This window comes from Hibiscus syriacus, unplaced genomic scaffold, assembly GCF_006381635.1.
Source record: "Hibiscus syriacus cultivar Baekdansim isolate YM2019G1 unplaced genomic scaffold, ASM638163v2 tig00110020_pilon, whole genome shotgun sequence".
Lineage (NCBI taxonomy): Eukaryota > Viridiplantae > Streptophyta > Magnoliopsida > Malvales > Malvaceae > Hibiscus > Hibiscus syriacus.
In genome coordinates, this window is record NW_024062568.1 from 1793544 (window position 1) to 1799631 (window position 6088).

The 6088-nt window shown below is 31.3% G+C and overlaps 1 pseudogene; it reads right to left on the minus strand.

Moving 5' to 3' along the window:
* Nucleotides 1–2763: 2763 nt before the first annotated feature.
* Nucleotides 2764–5812, minus strand: LOC120213192 (annotated as a pseudogene).
* Nucleotides 5813–6088: the final 276 nt, after the last annotated feature.

Consider the following 6088-nt stretch of genomic DNA (forward strand, 5'->3'; position numbering starts at 1 on the left):
CTACATAAAAATCAAACACGAGAGTGACAAGTTTATATACAAATTATTGATAGTTGATCTATAATAATTTTATAAATAAGTTTATAAAAATATTTTATTATAATAATTAATTAATTAAATTGGTTACTTATAATATATGGCGGTGTCCATGTTCTCACTCAATAATACACATTTATATAGTCAAGGTGACGGGTCTAAGATTTATGAAAATATAATATCTTATCTTCACATGAAACATGTGCTTAATAATTAATTATGATATGTTGAGGATGAATCAACATCGCACCGACAACAACCTAAGGAGGATTGATTTTCGTTATTATAATCAAGATCGATCAAACGGTGAATGAAATAATTGTTTTCGATAATGAATTTAGAAATATTTTTTAAGAGTAAATATATATGTATTAATAACATAAAATATAAAAATTTTTGTATGAGATAAATATAAATAAAATTTTAGGGTGAGGACAATCAGCAAAATATCTAATTAACATAAGAAAATTCAGATTTTAGGGTGGGCATATGCCTTCCTTAGTTAAGGGTGGATTCGCCGTTGATCGTTCTCTAAAATTTTAAATTAGTATATATTTTAAATATTTTCTTTATATTTTCTATTGATAATATATTTTCGCCCCCTAAAATTTTATAAGTTCATCCCTCCTGAAATTTTAAAATTTGTCCCTAACATAAGATCAATGTGTATCCTAGTTATAACTAAATAAAAATAAAATTACAAAGTTTGTTAAATAACCATACACTTGTCATACGACTGCAAGAATTGTTGAACGTTCACGGTCAAATGGTTGAAATATTTAAATTACTACTTTGTAATCACATTATCTCAATAAAAAATTTTAATTTATTGAGATTAATTTTTGAGAAAAATCTAATTTTAAAACAGTTCATTATCCCGCCAAAATTTAATGAAAATCTAATTTTTAATTTAATGATATTTAGATTTTGAATAAAAAATATGAAATAGTAGTTCGTTTAAAATTAAAAAAAATTAAATTTAATTAATTTGAATAAAATGAAATTATAAATAAAAATTAATAGTTTACCATTCATATAGTCTTTTAGTAATTTTGGATAATGTACACCTAACAAAAGAATGTATCAATATAATTAGATTTTAATGCATCATTCTCCTATAAACTATATATTTAGTATCGAGTTACCTCAAAATATTTTTTGAGGTCTACTAAAGTTTAAATCATTATCTTATTTAATCAAATTGTTAACCTGTTAAAAAAATATAAGATTACATATTTAGTCACTTAACTATTCATGTAATTTGTTTTTATCATTTTTAAATTGTCACTAAATTTAAGTTTTTATTACGTTTTGGTCACTCAATTCGGTTCGTTTTTTTTTTCAAATTTATAATATATAAAATTTATTCGAACCTACGTCTAGGCCAAAACTTTTCATAGTCTCTTTTCAAAACCCTGGAAATTTTCTATGGGATAAATTATTTAGTTGAATATACAAGGAGACCGCCTAGGTGTTTGATACATAACAAATATTTATATGTTGTTATGGAAAAAAGTTAGTCAACCGGAGATTAGATCATATGAAGGTCTTCACCGGAAATTAGGTTGTAATATTTAAGTTTAATAATAATAATAATAACTCAAACTATACCTCTTTTTTCATTTAGATGTATAATTTTTAATTTTTTTGATTAATTTAGGTGTCTAACATTGTCGAATTACTATTTTAAGTGTCTACGTCATAACGGTCGTTAAAAATATGTTATCTAACTCATGTTGTATTTATATATATTTAAAAACATTTAAAATGTTATTATATTTTAAAAATCATAATTTCTCTAACCCTATAAAACTCAAAGCCCTAAAATCACTCCTAAAATCTCTAATCCTAATTTCATTCTTCCTTACCATCTCATTTGTCGGCCACTGTCATCCTTGTCGGCCGTCGTCGCCTTTATCATCTTCCTTGCAATCGCGTTTGTTTGACCACTAGGGTATCGCGTTTAATCTTCCCTTTGTCATAAATGGTTTAAAATCATATGATAAGATTTGCCAGGTGAAGGTCGGCCTACGACAAAAGTAACAAAGGACAACGACTTACATGAATTAAGGGGTTGGAGTTTTTAAAGTTTTTGAATTTTTTAAGATTTAAGAAAATTTTATTTTTTAAAATTATAATTTTAAATTTTTTTATTTTATATAAAAAATTTCAAATGTTATAAATACGACATGTGATAATAACGAATTTTTTACGGTTGTGACAGACAAGACACCTAAATTAATCAGAAAAAATAACCCTTAAATAGGAAAAAAACATACATTTTAGACACTTTTTATATATTAAGCCTAATATTTATGAGCCAAATTTTCATATGATGGGAATACTGGCGTTGGCTTACACCTGCCAAGGAAGTATCTGTACTGGCGAAGCGTACCCGGTGTTTGTTCATTTTTTAACTAATAATAGTAGTTGGTTTTGTTAAATAATGAAGAAATAAATAACATTGTGATTAAAGAAGAATATAATAATATTATAATCACAAAACTGATCATTTATCTTAACACATAAAGTAGTTTTAAAGTAGTTATTAAAGAGTAAAAATCCAACCAATAGTTCGAGAAAAATGATAGATACAAAAAGTATCACTACCAGCAGTGAATGATAAATATCATATAACAATTACGAGGACATTGATAAACTCCCTCATCATGATTTTGGTTACTATGTCAGACCAAAGTATAACTTACCTCCTTAGGATGCCACTGCGATTAATACGAGTAGATATAATCCGCACTCACCGAAAAAAAAGTACTACGCCGGAAAGTTCTTCGATCGTGAAGCAAACGTTTCTGCTACCAAAAGAGGGAAAGCAATAGTTGCATCACAATGTACCTGATTCAGTACAATCATGAAACTAAGACGATATATCTGTTTATTTATGAGAAAAAATAATGGAAACGAAAGCCGAATGGCAGAACTTATTGGAGTTGACAGGGTACTACTACTAAGGCATACCTTGACTGTTTTAGCAGAGCCTCGTATCTTGCCCCATGAAACAGCCTCATCCGGGCAGGCTCCAGAGTCGCTCCCATCATATTCTTGAGCTGTATTTATATAAACAGCATAATCGGCCCATTACGCATCATATTAGCATTACAGATATGATGCTTCGGCAATCCACCTCCTAGAATTATCATTCCTGTTTTCCTAGGACTTGCATGGACTGCTTCACTATTCATGGCTCTAATATCTGCTCAAAAAGTAAACTAGTTAGATAATCATATCCCCAGTCCTTAAGTAGCAGCAGTAAATGAAGAGGAAACATAGAAGATCTACCTTGCACTAAATCAATTATTAGACCCGGGCTGCAGAAAGAATGAAAATATAACATGTCCCCTAGGGAGCCGTCGGTTAAGCCAGGACAGAAGACAGGAATATTGTTCTGGAAAATACAAGTAAATAACAACAATGAGCTGCAACATTATTTGGTTTTGGGGGGAGGGGGATGTATCCTACTAACATTGTGCAGACGAGTACTTAAAGATTGTAATTGCATAGAGCAAAACTACAAAACCCATACTTAAACTTCTTAATGAACCAAAAAAAGAAACTTAAACTTCTTAAATATGATTCAAAATACACGTTCTATAATGTTCCAGATGCTTGAGAACTCAATAATGGGGCCTCCTTCAGTAATAAATAAATTCAATCACTTGCTCAAGAGGATATCATTAAATCAGTTGGCATGAGTCATGACTCATATCTTACTACGTTAAAGTATAAAGGAAAGAATATAGGAAGTTCAAACAGTAACACAATATTTCATGATAGGTTAAACAAATATCACTAACTTTATTAGTAAAATATATGACTTCAATGGGGGTGTAGTTAATGAATGATGATTACACGTATCATCATTGCTACCTACAAAAAAAACCAAAGGAGGAAAAAATAATTACATTCTCATAGCATTAGATTAAATTGGTATGAACACTTGCCTTGTACGCCCAGTAGAGGTATGAACTTGCATTATTTATTTCTTGTCCCAAGCGTACAATTAACTTTGATGGAGTCCACAATACATCCTGTTAAAACCAAAATCAAGTAGAAGGAAATTGACAGAAATAATGGACGCCACTAAACACAATAAAACATCTACTGATGGTAACTGAAATATCTAGAATAGAGACAAATGAGAGCTGAATTATTCTACCATAACACAATACTGAACTCAAGAGATCAGCATCTTTTCAACATTTATGGAAAACTAAAAGGTCCCTAAACCATTGAATCAATTCAAACTTATCAGACTAATCAGAGGGTATGGTCTACGGCACTATGTTACTTGGACTCAGGTATAAGTGTCATATATGTATGTGTCAGGTACGTTACAATTTTATCTTAAGGCTTTATATACATGCAGGAAATCCTAGTAGGGTCATAGCCCATACCCTTATCTAGACATGTTTGGACATGGATACTGGAAAAACATAAAAGAGAAAAAGATGGAGCAACATGGGTATGACATGGCAGAGTCCGTGTGTGAGAGTACCTCTTCTAGCTGTTCCTTCAACATCTGGTCAAAAATTGGAATGATCCAATCCTCAAATTTGCAGTAATTGTCATTAGGAACCAACAAGTTACCAATGCGGTTCAATCCCTTTGAACGTAACTGAGCACCAGATAGCGAAAAATCACCCTTATATGTTGGAGCAAGACACTTTATAAGATCTTCTTCTATGCCACCAGTTGTAGAAACAATTACATCTACCTAAAATCATTTCAAAAGCAACACCACTTAAATCAAGAGGCACATTATGACATGAAGAACACGATGATGAATTTTGAAATGAAGCCAAAGAATATAATCTGTACTCCGAAATACCAATTCTACATAAAAGAAAGTCTGGTTTGGAACTCACCATGTGATGCTCAGCAAGATACCGAACAGTATCTCGAACACCAGATGAAATAAGATTCGATGTAAAACCCAAAAACACCTTGGATCTAACAGATTCTCTATATGCAGGATCCTTCTCCTCTTCACTGCTGTCCTCAGCTATTGTCTCATCGGAAAGCCTCCAATCTAACTTCATTGATTAATAATACTTTCACAAATTAAGCTAACAACATAACATCCAAAACAGCAAATCCACATTTGGGAACACAAATTTGAATAGTCGAGATTCAATAAACATGAATTTCAAATTCACTGCTAAATATGCATCCGGTATTATCTATTAGTTCGAGAAATAGTCATAAAATGTTCAATTGATTCGTGCTTTTGAAATTATATCCAATATAAAAAAAAAGAAAAAGAAAAAAGAGATTTAAATAAATGAAACCAACCATGTCGTTGACAATTTGAATAGCTTCTCCAAGATTGGAAGCTTGAAAGCCGGTGGAGAGCATGGATTTGAGAAGTCTGGTGTAGTTTACACCCTGGTTGAAATCATAACCCTCAATTCTAGTACAAGTCCCTTCAAGGGAATCCGAGTCTTTGAAAACCGTGGAGTGTACAGAGTTTATAAGCTTATCATCCATCATCTCCTCCTACCGCCTTTCGTTCTTCGCCAAGAAAACCGCTACTGGAAAGAAAACCTTTATAGGATTAGCTTAATTAGTACTTAAAAAATGCAACCATAAGCTTAAAAGAAAAGAACATTACAGTCATAGATTACCAAACATACCAATGCTTAGATTGCTTTACTGTATCAAGAACAAAAATTGCAGGGTTGTCGCCGGCTGAGGGCGGCGGCGGTGAGAGGGGGATGGTGGCAGAGAGATTGGATGTGAAGAAATGAGTAGCAAAAGAATGAGGGCATAGTGTGGACTGGAGACCACTGCGTGTTACAAAAGCTAAATTTAATAACCCATAATGAGGGTTTAAAACAAAAGGTTAAACAACATCATTAGTTACTGAATTTTAGGTTTATATTGATTTTAACATTAAATTGTAAAATATTTCAACACTAATATTAAATTTTAATTTACGTTCCAATTTAGGCATTGCACCAGTAAACTACATCTTAGCATTCACATATGTTAATGCGAAAGCGACTGAATTAATCTTTTTATTCTATTTTTTTTT